The following is a 17,929-nucleotide window of genomic DNA, read 5'->3' as shown; positions in this document are numbered from 1 at the left end:
CAAAATACACCCAAAATGAAAATGAAGTGGGTGGATCTGTTCTATTCGCAATCTAATATATATGTGTGTGTGTGTGTGTGTGTGTGTGTGTGTGTGTGTGTGTGTGTGTATTTTTTTTTAACTTTTTAAAATTTCTTTTTACTCCTTTTTTCTCCCACAGATTTGGGGTCTCTTCTAATTTGGTTAGCATACATTTTTCTGGGGTCTTTGCCACACTTTCAGTATCTTATTATCTCATTCATATATTCTTATCTGAGTAAAATGAAAAGGTGGAAAAACTCACCACAAAAAAAAGAACAAGAGGCAGTACCAAAGGCCAGGGACCTAATCAATACTGACATTGGTAATATGTCAGATCTAGAGTTCAGAATGATGATTCTCAAGGTGCTAGCCAGGCTCGAAAAAGGCATGGAAGATGTTAGAGAAACCTTGTCTGGAGAAATAAAAGCCCTTTCTGGAGAAATAAAAGAACTAAAATCTAACCAAGTTGAAATAAAAAAAGCTATTAATGAGGTTCGATAAAAAATGGAGGCTCTTACTGCTAGGATAAATAAGGCAGAAGAAAGAATTAGTGATATAGAAAACCAAATGACAGAGAATAAAGAAGCTGAGCAAAGGAGAGACAAACAACTACTGGATCACAAGGGGATAATTCGAGAGATAAGTGATACCGTAAGATGAAACAATATTAGAATAGTTGGGATTCCAGAAGAAGAAAGAGAGAGGAGGGCAGAAGATATATTGGAGCAAACAAATGTAGAAAATTTCCCTAAATGGCAAAGGGAACAAGCATCAAAATCTAGGAGGCCCGGGGACCCCCCTCAAAATCAATAAAGATGGTCCACACCCTGTCATCTAATAGTAAAATTTACAAGTCTTAGTGAGAAAGAGAAAATCCTGAAAGCAGCCTGGGACAAGCCTGTAACATACAATGGTAAAAATATTAGAATGGCAGCAGACTAATCCACAGAGACCTGGCAGCCAGAAAGAACTGGCATGACATATTCAGAGCACTAAATGAGAAAAACATACAGACAAGAATAATATATCCAGCTAGGTTATCTTTGAAAATAGAAGAAGAGATAAAAAAGCTTCCAGGACAGGGACGCCTGGGTGGCTCAGTTGGTTAAGCAGCTGCCTTCGGCTCAGGTCATGATTCCAGCGTCCTGGGATCGAGTCCCGCATCGGGCTCCTTGCTCAGCAGGAGCCTGCTTCTCCCTCTGCCTCTGCCTGCCATTCTGTCTGCCTGTGCTTGCTCTCTCTCCCTCTCTCTGACAAATAAATAAAATCTTAAAAAAAAAAAAAAAAAGCTTCCAGGACAAACAAAAACTAAGAGTTTGTAAACACCAGATCAGCTCTACAGGAAATATTGAAAGGGGTCCTCTAAACAAAGAGTCTGAAAGTAGTAGACCAGAAAGGAACAGAGACAATATACAGTAATAGTCACCTTACAGGCAATACAATGGCACTAAATTCATATCTCTTAATAGTTACCCTGAATGTTAATGGGCTAAATGCCCCAATCAAAAGATATAAGGTATCAGAATGGATACAAAAGGGGCACCTGGGTGGCTCAGTGGGTTAAATCCTCTGCCTTCGGCTCAGGTCATGATCTCAGGGTCCTGAGATCGAGCCCCGCGTCGGGCTCTCTGCTCAGCGGGGAGCCTGCTTCCCTCTCTCTCTCTCTCTCTCTCTGCCTGCCTCTCTGCCTACTTGTGATCTCTGTCAAATAAATAAATAAAATCTTTAAAAAAAAAAAAGAATGGATACAAAAACACAATCCATCAATATGCTATCTACAAGAAACTCATTTTATAGCCAAGGAAACCTCCAGATTTAAAGTGAGGGGGTGGAAAACAATTTACCATGCTAATGGACATCAAAAGAAAGCTGGGGTGGCAATCCTTATATCAGATCAATTAGATTTGAAGCCAAAAGACTATAATAAGAGATGAGGAAGGACACTATATGGTACTCAAAGGGTCTGTCCATCAAGAAGATCTAACAATTTTAAATTCTATGCCCCTAACATGGGAGCAGCCAACTACATAAACCAATTAAGAACTAAATCAAAGAAACGCTTTGACAATAATACTATAATAGTAGGTGACTTTAACATCCCCCTCAATAAAATGGACAGATCATACAAGCAAAAGATCAACAAGGAAATAAAGGCCTTAAATGACACTTTGGACCAGATGGACAACACAGATGTATTCAGAACATTCCATCCCAAAGTAACAGAATACACATTCTTCTCTAGTGCACATGGAACATTCTCCAGAAGAGATCACATCCTGGGTCACAAATCAGGTCTCAACTGGTACCAAAAGAGTGGGATCATTCCCTGCATATTTTCAGACCACAATGCTCTGAAGCTAGAACTCAATCACAAAAGCAAATTTGGAAAAACCCAAATACATGGAGGCTACGGAACATCCTACTAAAGAATGAATGGGTCAACCAGGAAATTAAAGAAGAATTGAAAAAATTCATGGAAACAAATGATAATGAAAACACAACTGTTCAAAATCTGTGGGACATAGCAGAGGCAGTCCTGAGAGGAAAATATATAGCGATACAAGCCTTTCTCAAGAAACAAGAAAGGTCTTGGGCGCCTGGGTGGCTCAGTGGGTTGGGCCGCTGCCTTCGGCTCAGGTCATGATCTCGGGGTCCTGGGATCGAGTCCCGCATCGGGCTCTCTGCTCGGCGGAGAGCCTGCTTCCCTCTCTCTCTCTCTGCCTGCCTCTCTGACTGCTTGTGATCTCTCTCTGTCAAATCAATAAATAAAATCTAAAAAAAAAAAAAAAAAAAGAAACAAGAAAGGTCTCAAATACACAACCTAACCCTACACCTAAAGGAGCTGGAGAAAGAACAACAAAGAAAGCCTAAACCCAGCAAGAGAAGAGAAAAATAAAGATCAGAGCAGAAATCAACGAAATAGAAATGAACAAATTAAAAAAACCAGTAGAACAAATCCACGAAACTAGGAGCTGGTTCTTTGAAAGAATTAGTAAGATTGATAAACACCTGGCCAGACTTATCAAAAAGAAAAGAGAAAGGACCCAAATAAACAAAACCACAAATGAAAGAGGAGAGATCACAACCAACACCAAAGAAATACAAACAATTGTAAGAACATATTATGAGCAACTATACCCCAGCAAATTTGACAATCTGGAAGAAATGGATGCATTCCTAGAGACATATAAACTACCACAACTGAACCAGGAAGAAATAGAAAGCCCAGACCCATAACTATTAAGGAGATTACAGCAGTCATCCAGTATCTCCAAACAAACAAGGGCCCAGGGCCAGACAGCTTCCCAGGGGAATTCTACCCAACATTTAAAGAAGAATTAGTTCCTATTCTCCTGAAAGTGTTCCAAAAAACAGAAATGGAAGGAAAACTTCTAAACTCATTTTATGAAGCCAACATTACCTTGATCCCAAAACTAGACAAAGACCCCTTCAAAAAAGAGAATTACAGACCAATATCCTTGATGAACACAGATGTGAAAATTCTCACCAAAATACTAGTCAATGGGATCCAACAGTATATTAAAAGGATTATTCACCACGACCAAGTGGGATTTATTCCAGGGCTGCAAAGTTGGTTCAACATCCACAAATCAATCAATGTGATACAATACATTACTAAAAGAAAGAATAAGAACCATATGATACTCTCAATAGATGCTGAAAAATCATTTGACAAAGTACAGCATCCTTTCCTGATCTAAACTCTTCAAAGTGTAGGGATAGAAGGTACCTACCTCAATATCATCAAGGCCATCTATAAAAAACCCACCACAAATATCATTCTCAATGGAGAAAAACTGAGAGCTTTTCTGCTAAGGTCAGGAACACGGCAGGGATGTCCATTATCAGCACTGCTGTTCAAGATAGTACTAGAAGTCCTAGCCTCAGCAATCGGACAACAAAAAGAAATTAAAGGCATCTGAATCCACAAAGAAGAAGTAAAATTATCACTCTTTGCAGATGATATGATACTATATGTGGAAAACCCAAAAGACTCCACTCCAAATCTGCTAGAACTTGTACAGGAATTCAGTAAAGTGTCAGTATATAAAATCAATGTGCAGAAATCAGTTGCATTTCTAGATACCAATAAGAAGACAGAAAGAAAGAGAAATTAAGGAGTCTGTCCCATTTACAATTGCACCCCAAACCATAAGACACCTAGGAATAAACCTAACCAAAGAAGCAAAGAATGTATACTCAGAAAACTATAAAGTACTCGTGAAAGAAATTGAGGAAGACACAAAGAAATGGAAAAATGTTCCATGCTCATGGATTAGAAGAACAAATATTGTGAAAATGTCTATACGACCTAAAGCAATCTACACATTTAATGCAATCCCTATCAAAATCCCATCCATTTTTTTCAAAGAAATAGAAGAAATAATTCTAAAATTTGTATGGAACCAGAAAAGACCTCGAATAGCCAGAGGAATGTTGAAAAAGAAAGCTAAAGTTGGGGGCATCACAATTCCAGACTTCAAGCTCTACTACAAAGCTGTCATCATCAAGACAGTATGGTGTTGGTACAAAAACAGACACATAGATTAACGGAACAGAATAGAGAGCCCAGAAATAGACCCTCAACTCTATGGTCAACCAATCTTCGACAAAGCATGAAAGCGTGTCCAATGGAAATAAAACAGTCTCTTCAACAAATGGTGCTGGGAAAATTGGACACATGCAGAAGAAGGAAACTGGACCATTTCCTTATACCACACACACAAAAAAAGACTCAAAATAGATCAAAGACCTCAATGTGAGAAAGGAATCCATCAAAATCCTTGAGGAGAACACAGGCAGCAACCTCTTCGACCTCAGCTGCAGCAGCTTCTTCCTAGGAACATTGCCAAAGGCAAGGGAAGCAAGGGCAAAATGAACTATTGGAACTTCATCAAGATCAAAAGCTTTTGCACAGCAAAGGAAACAGTTAACAAAACCAAAAGATAACTGACACTTGGGGAGGAGATATTTGCAAACGACATATCAGATAAAGGGCTAGTATCCAAAATCTATAAAGAACTTACATAACTCAACCCCCAAAGAATAAATAATCCAATCAAGAAATGGGCAGAGGTGCCTCTCTGCCTACTTGTGGTCTCTGTCAAATAAATAAATAAAATCTTAAAAAAAAAAAAAAAGAAAAGAAAAGAAACGGGCAGAGGACATAGACATTTCTGCAATTCTAGAAGACATGAAAAAGTGCTCCACATCACTTGGCATCAGGGAAATACAAATCAAAACCACAATAAGATACCACCTCACACCAGTCAGGTGTGGCAAGTCAGGAAGTGGCAGATGCTGGTGAGGTTGTGGAGAAATTCGAGCCCTCCCACACTGTTAGTGGGATTGCAAGCTGATGCAGCCACTCTGGAAAACAGCATGGAGGTTCCTCAAAAAGTTGAAAATAGAGCTACCCTACGACCCAGCAATTGCACTACTGGTTATTTACCCTAAAGATACAAATGTAGTGATCCGAAGGGGCACATGCACCCAAATGTTTATAGCAGCAATGTCCACAAGAGCCAAACTATGGAAAGAACCTAGATGTCCATCAACAGATGAATGCATAAAGAAGAAGTTGTATATATACACAATGGAATACTATGCAGCCATCAAAAGAAATGAAATCTTGCCATTTGCAGCAATGTGGATGGAACTAGAGGGTATAATGCTGATCGAAATAAGTCAATTAGAGAAAGGCAATTATCATATGATCTCACTGATATGAGGAATTTGAGAGGGAAAAGTGGGGAGTTGGGGAGGTAGGGAAGGAAAATATGAAACAAGATGGGATCAGGAGGGAGACAAACCATAAGAGACTCTTACTGTCACAAAACAAACTGAGGGTTGCGGGCAGGGGGTTGTGGGGGAGGGAGAGGGTGGTTGGGTTATGGACATTGGGGAAGGTATGTGCTGTGGTGAGTGCTGTGAAGTGTGTAAACCTGGCAATTCACAGACCTGTACCCCTGGGGATAATAATACATTATATGCTAATAAAAAATAAAAAATATTTTTAAAAAGATTTAAATTGTACTTTTAGAGATGAAAATAATAATGTCAAAGATAAAAATATACATATACTGGCAGTGATTAATGGCAAATTGGACAATACTGTCAAAAAAATTAGTGAACTTAAAAACCAAAAGAAACTCTACAAAATACAGAGAACAAATGACTAAAAGTAAATGATCAGTGTGTGAAGGAGCTATTGGACAACTTTGAATTGCTTAATATACATGTGCCTTGAGTTCACAAAGAAGAAGTAAGAAAATGAAGAAAAAACATGTATCTGAACAAATAATTGCTGAAAATTTTCAAACTCAATTAGAACTACCAACCACACAGATACAAAAAGCTCAAATCACCAGAAGCAAAAGAAACAAAACTAGATCAAAGCACATTCTAATCAAACTGCTTAAAACTAGAGGTATAGAAATAATCTTAGAAACAACCAGAGGGAAAAATATACAGTATACATGAAAAGACATATAGATGACAGCATACTGCTCACTGGAAATAAGGCAATCCAGAAAATAGTGGAATAACATCATAAAGTACTGAGGGGGGTGGAGAAAAATCTGTCTAGATTTATACTTCCGACAAATATTTTTAAAAGATAAGAAAAACTGAGGTTTTTTCCATCATACAATATCCAAAAGAATTATCACCAGAAGACTTGCAGTAAAGGAAATGTTTAAAGATGTCCTTAGGGCAGAAGGAAAATGATAACCAGATGAAAATATAAAACTACACAAAGTAAGCAAGAACAATGGAAATAACTCTATAGGTATAAATAAAATACATTCTTATTATTATTTCATATCTTTTAAAGATTATTGAGAGTTTAAAGCAAAAGAAATAAGAATGCACTCTGGGGTTTAGACACATGGGAAAGGAATGCATATGACTGTGAAAGTACAAAAGCCAGGCAAGGAGAAGTGGATATATTCAATTACAAGGTCCATGCATTATATGTGAGGTGCCATAACATCCACTTGTTGGTTAACCATGATAAATTAATAATGTATACTATATAACCCCAAAACAGCTACAAGCATAATAGCAAAAAAAGGTCAGAGCTGGTAAAATAACAAAGAAGAAAAACAGAATAATTAAAAAATTATTCAATTAATTCAAAGAAGGCAGACAAGAACAAAGAGAAATATGAACAGATTAGAAACAGAAAATTAAAAGCAAGATAGATTTAAACCTAACCATATTAATAAGCACACTAAATTCAAGTAATCTAATCATTCCCATTAAAAAGCAAATACTGTGAGGGGAGGAGGTCGGAAAGATGGCAAAGTCAGAGGACCCTAAGTTTACCTGGTCCTATGGATTCACTTAGATAACACTCCCATGACTATAAATAACCCAGAAAACCACATGAAGGTTGACAAACTCCACAACTAAAGGTAAAGAAGACCCATGAAGAGGGTAGAAATGGCTCAGATGTAGTGGGGAGTTAAATGGACTACAGTGTCCACAGGAGGGAGGGAGCTACCAGTACAATGAGAGAAATAAGGCTATCAAATTGAGCTGCCCACATAGGGAAGATGAATCCCATAACAGGTGGCTATGAAAGAGAGAGGAGCCAAATTTCATGAGTTCTTATAATCAGTGGGACTTAAAGCCTTGAATTTCTGGGAGAACCCCAAGGGAGATGAGAAGCTGAATCCCCTGCCCTTAAAGAGAAAGCACAACCCCCCCCCCAAAAAAAGAGAGAGAGAGAGAAAGCACAACAAATAGCCTGCAGAAATACAGTATAGAAACAGCAATTTGAAAAATGCCTGAGACAAACAGGATGGAAGGTTATCTACTCATCTCAGAGAGTGCCTGGAGGGACAGGATACACAGGGAGATTCCTCCAGGAACAAATGAGGTGGCAGATACCATTTACCTACATGGACCCCCAGCACAAATACATGGCCACTTGGGGGAAGCAGCAGGGCACCCACATTCACTACCTAACCAAGTCCTGCCCCTCGTGCCCCTCACGCACAAATGGATCTGCCATTTCCAGTCACATTTGCCTCAGTCCTGGCAACGCCAGTCCCCTCCCCCAGGAGACTGGAGCAAACTTTGCCAATATAATGTCTCCCCATCTGTACTTTTCGTGGGGCCTTTGTCTGGTCTGGTGCCAGCGGAGAGCTCTGTGGAAGCACCAACACCTGCACATGCTTTGTGGACAGGCCCAAATGGTCCTGGTCCAAACAGAAGCAGGGGCAGTTCACTTTGCAAGCAGACTGGTGCACATCTTGTTAAAGGTGTCCAGGACTAGATAGCTTCACAGATGAACTGTACCAAACATCTAAAGAAGACTTAATATCTGTTCTTCTAAAACTACTCCAAAAAACAGAAGGGAAAGGAAAACTTCTAAATTCATTCAATGAGGCCAGCATTACCCTGATAGCAGAACCATATAAAAACACCACAAAAAAAGATAATTACAGGCCAATATCTCAGATGAAACAACAAAATACTGGCAAACCAATAATACATTAAAAAGAAATCATTCACCACGATCAAGTGGGATTTATTCCAGGAATGTAAAGGTGGTTTAATCTTTGCAAATTGACTGACGTGATACATCACATCAATAAGAGAAAAAATAAAAACCATATGACCACTTCAATAAATGCGGAAAAAATATTTGACAAAGTACAATATTCATTCATGTTAAAACCCTCAACAAAGCAGGTTTAGAGGGAACATACCTCAACATAGTAAAATCCACTTATGAAAAACTCACAGCTAACATCATACTCAATGGTGAAAAACCAAGAGCTTTTCCTCTAAGACTGGGAACAAGAAAAGGATGTCCACTCTCACCACTTTTATTCAACATAGTACTGAAAGTCCTAGCCACAGCAATCAGACAACAAAAAGAAATAAAAGGCAATCAAATTAGTAAGAAAGAAGCAAAGCTTTACCATGTGCACATGACATGATGCTATATTTAAGAAGCCTAACAACTCTATCAAAAAATTACTAGAACTGATAAATGAATTCATTAAAGTTGTGGGATACAAAATCAATGCACAGAAATCTGTTGCATTTCTATATACTAATAATGAAGCAGTAGAAAGAGAAATAAAGAAAACAATCCCATCTATACTGCACCAAAAGTAATAAAACATCTAGTAATAAACCAAAGAGATGAAAGACCTGTTCTCTGTAAACTGTAAAACACTGATGAAAGAAACTGAAGACAACACAAAAGAAATGGAAAGACATTCCATGCTCATGGATTGAAAGAAAAAATATCGTTAAAATGTATGTACTACACAAAGCAACCTACACATTCAATGCAATCTCTATCAAGACACCAATAGCATTTTTCATGGGACTAGAAAAAACCATCCTAAAATTTCTATGAAACCACAAAAGACCCAATCTTGAAAACAAAACAGAACTGGAGGTATCACAATTCCAGACTTGAAGTTAAATTACAAAGCTGTAATAATCAAAAGAGTATAGTACTAGAACAAAAGCAGACATACAGATCAATGGAACAGAACCAGAAAACCCAGAAATGAACCCACAATTATATGGTCAATTAAGCTACAACAAAGGAGTCAAGAAGAGGCAACAGGAAAAAGACTGTCTCTTCAATAAATGATACTGGGAAAACTAGACAGCCACAAGCAAAAGAATGAAATTGGACCACTTTCTTACACCATACACAAAAACAAACTCAAAATAAATTAAAGACCTAAATGTGAGATCTAAAACCAGAAAAAAATCCTCAAAGAGAGCACAGGCAGTAATTCCTCTGACAATGCCGTGGCAACATCTTTCTAGATATATCTCCTGAGGCAAAGGAGACAAAAGCAAAAATAAAACTATTGGGACTATATCAAAATGAAAAACTTCTGCACAGCAAAGAGAACAACCAACAAAACTAAAAGACAACCTACAGAATGGAAGAAGCTGTTTACAAATGACATATGCAAAAATCTATAAATAACTTATACAACTCAACATCCAAAAAGCTAATAATCCTATTAAAAATGGGCAGAGGGGATAAGGAAGATGTGGCCCATATACACTACGGAGTATTATGTCTCCATCAGAAAGGATGAATACCCAAGTTTTGTAGCAACATGGACGGGACTGGAAGAGATTATGCTGAGTGAAATAAGTCAAGCAGAGAGAGTCAAATATCATATGGTTTCACTTATTTGTAGAGCATAACAAATAACACCGAGGACATGGGGAGATGGAGAGGAGAAGGGAGTTGAGGGAAATTGGAAGGGGAGGTGAACCATGAGAGACTATGGACTCTCAAAAACAACCTGAGGGTTTTGAAGGGGCAGGGGTTGGGAGGTTGGGGGAGCCAGGTGGGGGGTATTAAGGAGGGCACGTATTGCATGGAGCACTGGGTGTGGTGCAAAAAAAAAAATGAATACTGTTACACTGAAAAGAAATTTTAAAAAATGGGCAGAAGCGGGTGCCTGGGTGGTTCAGTAAGTTAAAGCCTCTGCCTTTGGCTCAGGTCATGATCCCAGGGTCCTGGGATCGAGCCCCGCATCGGGCTCTCTGCTCGGCGGGGAGCCTGCTTCCTCCTCTCTGTCTCTGCCTACCTCTCTGCCGACTTGTGATCTCTGTCTGTCAAATAAATAAATAAAGTCTTTAAAAAATATATGGGCAGAAGACATGAACTGACATTTCTCTAAAGAAGACATCCTGATGGCCACAAACACATGAAAAGATGTTCAACATCACCATCATCAGAGAAATATGAAAATTAAAACCTACAGTGAGATCTCATCTCACATCTGTCTGATTGGTTAAAATCAAAAAGACAAGGAGTAAGTGTTGGTGAGGATGTGGAGAAAAGAAATGTCTTGCACTGTTGGGTAGGAATGCAAACTGATGCAGTCATTCTGAAAAACAGTATGGAGGTTCCTCAAAAAATTAAAACCAGAACACTCTATGATCCAGTAATCACATGACTGGGTATCTACCAAGAATACAAAAACCAATTTGAAAGGATATGCACCCCTATGATTATTGTAGTATTATTTATAATAGCCAAATGATGGACATAAATGACGTGTCCATTGATAGATGAATGAATGAAGAGGTGGTTTATATATACAATGCAATATTACTCAGTGATTAAAAAAAAAAGAATGAAATCTTGCTATTTGCAACAACATGGATGGATCTAGAGAGTATAATGTTAAGTGAAATAAGCCAGTTAGAGAAAGAAAAATACTATATGATTTCACTCACATATGAAATATAAGAAACAAAACAAGTGAACATAAAGCAAAAAACTGAGTCTTAACTATAGAGAACAAAAAGATGGTTACCAGAGGGGATATGGGTGGGGGAATAGGTGAAATAGTTGAAGGGGATTAAAAGTACACTTATCTTGCTGAGCACTGAGTGATATAAGGATCTGCTAAATCACTATATTGGATGCCTGAAACTAATATAATACTGTATGTTAACTACACTGGAATTATAGTTTTTTTTTTAAATGGAAAAAATGATTAAAGGAAAATAAATGAGGAGCAATCAAGCAAGGACTGTCTAACTGGATAAAAAAGTGACACTCACCTATATGGTCCCCAAGAAATACTCCTTAAATACAATATTGCAAAGAAGTTAAAAGAAAACCATTGGTAAAAGTTATCTAATGTTAGGCCAATAGTAATCACAGACTAGAGAGGCTATCCTAACATTAGACAACATAGATTATAGAGCAAAAATATTACCCAGGGAAAAAGAAGGTCATTTCATAATGATAAAGGGGTTAATTCATCAAGAAGACCTAATTTTAAACATTTCTGTATCTGATGACAAAGTTTTTTAAAATTCATGAAGCAGAAACTGATAAGAGAAGAAATAGACAAATCCACATTTACAGGTCAGAGGGTTTTATTTTTGTTTCATTTTGTTTTAGATTTTTATTTATTTGAGAGAGATCAAAAGAGCAAGCACAAAGGGAGAGGGAGAAGCAGACTCCCTGCAGAGCAGAAAGCCTAACACAGGGATCAACCCAAGACTCTGAGATCAGGGCCTGAGCCTAAGACAGACAATTAACTGACTGAGCCACCCAGGCACTCCTATAGGTGAGAGATTTTAACAGCCCACTTTTAATAATTAATGGAAGAGACAGAAAATCAGGAAGGGTGAATGGCATTATCAAATAATTTGAACTGGTTGATTAATAAAATATTAATCAATATTCAATAAAATATTCCAACAAGTGAATACATTTGTATTCAGCTACACATGGAATATCTCCCAGTTAAACTATAACCAAATCTCAATAAATTTTAAATAATTCAGGTCACACAAAGTATGTTCACTGACCAAAATTATTATCAATAACAAGTTCAGGAAAAGACCATCATAGTATTTAGTTGCCTCAAGAAGATTTGGTGAAATCAGTTTAATCTGTGATGCTGTATAGGAAGTAAAAATCAAAGACATGCAGATGAAAATGACTATAAGACTATGGTACCAAACTTCCAACTTGGACTAAAACTTAGATGAATATTTCCCTACATTTACATTGAACTCTTCAAGAATGGAAGCCATGACTTATCCATTTCTCTAGTCCCAACATATGCATAGTACCAGGATCTTTCTACATATTCATGAAATGTTTACTGAAAAACTGAAAATAAACCTAACATTTTAACATTGGCGCAGATTTTTTTCATATTTTCGGCACTGACTCAATATTCCTATCAGTGTGGAGCCCCTTCCACTTATTCCAGATTTGCAAAATGTCCAAGTATGATTCTACAACTTACAATTTTTTAAGTCACATTCATTTATCTTGTACTTCCCTGGTAATTATAAATGTCTGTTACACGAAGTGAAGGAGCATGGAGAACAGGAAAATACTGTTCTTGCTAGAACAAGGCTGTCATCATGTACCAACTTTAAAAAACAAAAGTATGATTTTACTGGGTGAATATATAAGTATCCAAAACAATCTGAAAAACATTTGCCTTGCTGACTAATGGTCAGAATTTTTTTGTAGAAATTTCCAAAACAAGATTGTGAGAAAGTATTACCCTTTCTGTCCCTTTTTTGGCTTGTGTTTGATTTCAGTTATTTTAATAAGTGTTTTTTTCCAAGGCTAATGATGTTGTTTTCTACTCTCCCCATGTTACATCAAATTAATTTGAATATCCTCTGAGACATCTAAATAGCAACACCAATAAATATTCATCATGTGGAATTAATAATGGCATCTTAAAATTTTTTTTTCTTACCACAAAAAATTATCATCCAATATAGTATTAAAAACAAAGGAAGGCCATGAATAGATTTCATATCAAAGTGACAGAAGAAAAAGCAGAACTGTGAAACCACGCTGGTGACAAGCACTGTATAACTCACCTGCAAAGCTTAAAGGCTTATCAAGTATGCTGAGAACAGTAGTACTTGGGTTTATGAAGACTCAGACAATAATTCTAACATGAAATGAACTCATTAATTATGGACTGACTAGATAAATGAGTGTCTGTTAAATACTAATTTGTGATGCAATAAAATTTCAAACTAAATAGTTATCTATTGATCCCAAATATTTATCAGACTTAAAAAAGTAGAAGTTCCCAGTCAGATGTTATATACAGCAAATAAAGGAGCTTTGCAGAATGATACTATATGATTTGTGATTTATGAAAAAAGCTTTATCTTGAGTCACATTCAGTCAGTATATCTTGTTTATCTGTTATTATCCAGTGTAATAGAGAAGGAAATCAAAGAAAAAGGGACAAGGATGAATAAAATAACAGAGGACTGAAGTCACTGAGGTTTTTTTTTTTTAAAGATTTTATTTATTTATTTGACAGAGAGAGATCACAAGCAGGCAGAGAGGCAGGCAGAGAGAGAGGAGGAAGCAGGCTCCCTGCTGAGCAGAGAGCCCGATGCGGGGCTCGATCCCAGGACTCTGAGATCATGACCTGAGCCGAAGGCAGCGGCTTAACCCACTGAGCCACCCAGGCGCCCCACTGAGGTTTTTTTAAAATGGGCTTTATTGGTTGGGTGGTGCTTGGTTTTGGCCTATATTTTCGCTTTCCGTGCTTAAAAAAAACTTTAAAAGTTAGGAAAATAACTAAATATGCCAATTGTTGTGGTCACTTTTCTTCCTGCCACTTTCTCATTAACATTTACTTAGAAAAAGAAGAAACTCCAAGAATTGGTGACAGTAATTTCAGTTCCATGTGCTAAATTTATTTTATTGAACTGTTTGGAAATTTCACAATTTCAGACTAGCTTGTTATCAAAATTAATATATTTGACATTTGTTTATCTCTAATAACAACCACAAGACTTTTTTTGGGAAGATTTTATTTATTTATTCAACAGACAGAGATCATAAGTAGGCAGAGAGGCAGGCAGAGAGAGAGGAGGAAGCAGGTCCCAGCTGAGCAGGGAGCCCAATGTGGGGCTCGATCCCAGGACCTGGGATCATGACCTGAGCCAAAGGCAGAGGCTTTAACCCACTGAGCCACCTAGGCGCCACCAACCACAAGATTTTTAAATGCATAATTTCCAAACAACTAGAATAAAAAGAAAAGAACAAAGAAAACTCAATGAGTTAGTGAAAGGCAGGAAAAATTAAAAAAAAACAGAAAGTCCCCAAATTTCAAAATAATAATAATAATAATAATAATAATAATAATAATGTGGGACTTGACAAATCCAGAGTGCCTGTTAGATTGACTTTACAGACTATTTGAGGCACAATTCACGTCTTCTCACCTTTATAGCTTTTTCTTAAAACTCCATTAAATACTGAGATTAAAGAGTCCACTGGTTTCTGTTTCCTGGCAAACAGAAGAGTTTCCATTTTGTCAAACATTTGGAAATCAAATGTTGGTATTTTTCTTATAATTATTGTCAAGAAACATTTCCTAAGGGATATCAAACTGGCTGCCACTGGAAGGGACTCAAAAAAAAGAAAGGGACTCAAAAACCACTTTTCTCCATTTGTTCTGCCTCCAGAGATTGTTTCCCTTTGCCACCTCTGTACCGATTCCTAATGAAAACACATCGGAACAAATTAAAACTAACAGTCTGAACAATACTCATTGCCTTCAGAAGAGGCCAAAGAAATGCCACTGCTGCCATTGGTACAATCTGAATTTAGATGCAATTAGACTTTGACCCCTGCTTTATTTGCTGAAATTTGATCTATTTGCTGCTATTTGTTAAAGATCCTTGTACTTCACCAGAATGTTTATTTCAAAGGCATCATGAAAATTGTTCTTATAAGAACGCAAGAGTTTTTTGAGATTATTCAAAGGCAAAGGGACTTTTCCTTCTTCTTATCTCCTAATGATGTATATGGTGTGGGGGGGGGGCGGGGGGAGCTGCACAGAACTAAAGTTTCCAAAGATGGGTATGAAGAAATTAAAATGTTAAAAAGAAGTTTAAGTAGGAGTATTATTTCTACTAGTAATTGTATGTGGATATTTTCTGGAAAGAGTTGAATTAAACAACACAAAGCTAAAGTAAGACAAGATCAAAACAGATGATTTCCTTTTGCTTCTTTTTTGTTTTGGTGAAAGAAAATAGGAAGAATTAACTATATATATATTCGAATTTGTATAAGTCCCAGATCATATTTATTAAGAAGAAATTATCTGGACAGACTTTATAGGTTCTGGGACAGAAATGGAAACTCAAAAAATAACAAGTATTGTCATAATCTACTGGCAGTTAGCAAAGAGATCGAAGTCAAGGTTAGTCAAATTAGACAAACTCAGGGGGCGCCTGGGTGGCTCAGTGGGTTAAGCCGCTGCCTTCAGCTCGGGTCATGATCTCCGAGTCCTGGGATCGAGCCCCGCATTGGGCTCTCTGATCGGCAGGGAGCCTGCTTCCTCCTCTCTCTCTGCCTGCCTCTGTGCCTACTTGTGATCTCTCTGTCAAATAAATAAATAAAATCTTTAAAAAAAAAATTAGACAAACTCAGGTTTCCCAGGAAAAAGTCTTAGAACACAGGTGACTGAGAAGGGTAAAGGTTGAAGCAGACAGCGTGTTCCTTCAAACACTGATGGAGAAAACATCTGATGGAGAATAGGCTATTTATGAATGACAAAATTTAAGAAGATAAGACATATTCAAGGATGAAAAATACTCCATGACCATGAAATTAGATAATCATGAAATTAATCACTGATGCTTTAGTTTTTGCACAAATAAGAATAAAAGACCACAGGGCGCCTGGCTTGCTCAGTGGGTTAAAGCCTCTGCCTTTGGCTCAGGTGATGATCCCAGGGTCCTGGGATAGAACCCCGAATCAGGCTCTCTGCTCAGCAGGAAGCCTGCTTCCCTCTCTCTTGGCCTGCCTCTCTGCCTACTTGTGATCTGTCAAATAAATAAATAAAATCTTAAAAAAAAAAAAAAGGAATAAAAGACCACAATATTAAATAGCAGATCAAAACAGGTACCTGCATTCATTAGCAATTATAGTGCACATCTTCCAAAAGTGTCAAGAACAAGTATATCAGGAAATGTGATATTTACTTCAATTTATTCACCCTACATATCTACATATCATTATTTATTTTTGTGTAATGAGAAAAAAAATCTAAACATTAGAGAATGACTACATAACCCATGTGGATATCCTAAAAGAGATACTATGCAGGAATTAAAGAGATTTATTAAAGTAACATGAAATTCTAACACTGTTATATTGGTAAACTAAGAAAACTTAGCACAAAAATTTGCACATAAAGTTTGATCAAAAAGTACGTAAACTACAGTTTATGCACAGAAATAAAACAAAATGGTCGCCAACGTTTTTTCTAGAGGTGATGCCATCAATAACATGTGTTTCTCTTCTTTTTACTTTCCTCCATCTTGTAAATCATAGATCTTGCAGTACACTTCATTTTTATAAAATGTCAAGTTTTCTTTAGCATCACAGAGCCTCCACAAAAGTGTCCATTTCTTTCCCTATCTAGATATTATTAACTATCATTGTATTTACTTACCTCTCCTGATGAGTTAGAAATTGTTTCATAGCTCCTGCAGCTTTTCTCTCATTGCTTCTTCTTTACCCCGGATTAAAATGAACCAAACACAATCAACTGACAAATGATTAACAATAAAGAATAATCGGTTTGCTCTTTTTCCCCCATTTGACAGATCATATCTTTTTCTTTAATTAGCTGAATTATCTGACATTGTATAGTTTACCCCAAGAACTGTATTCTATCTTTTTAGTACACTCTTCAACCAAAATACAATTAATGTTACTACCCCCAAATGACAGCAGAAGCAAAACGGTGTCATGAATATGTACGGTGACAGATTACTCGCAATACTCAAATTTAGTTTTCCAGGCTAGCAACAAGAAAAAAAAACCCTAAAACAATTTATCACATTAAGCCTGGAATTTAGTTTGCTCCTTTCTCTTAATTTCCTGAAGTATTCCACCACATTTTAAAGCTTTAATTCTCTTAAGTTTTTACATAATTATTTAAAAAGAGAGTCATTCCTTAAGCAAGGAAAAAGGTTACAATACAATGATGTCATCTGTTTCCACTGTCTTTAATGGGTACAAATGGGAAAGCATCTTGTCATAGGTAAGGCAGTCAGAGTATACATGTCTGCTGGATTTCTTACCTTCTGTACTTCTGTAGAAGTGGAGTCTCAGATCTTATATCATTTCTTTTAATTATGCCAATTAAGTTTCAGAAAGGCCAAAGTTCTAGTACATTCCTAAATCCTAATGATTTAAAATTTGTATCTAAATTTTGTTAGTACTTCTATGCTTAGTTGAAAGAAAATATGTAAGACAAATGACTGCCTCTAATTGGTCTACTGTGACAGGTAAAAATATTTCAATGCTCATTAAAACTTATTTTAAAATATGAGAAAATTATCTTCTCAC

Source organism: Lutra lutra, chromosome 5, assembly GCF_902655055.1.
Source record: "Lutra lutra chromosome 5, mLutLut1.2, whole genome shotgun sequence".
In the NCBI taxonomy this organism is placed as follows: domain Eukaryota; kingdom Metazoa; phylum Chordata; class Mammalia; order Carnivora; family Mustelidae; genus Lutra; species Lutra lutra.
The sequence above is the reverse complement of the archived record's forward strand: the minus strand, read 5'-3'. Positions refer to the sequence as shown.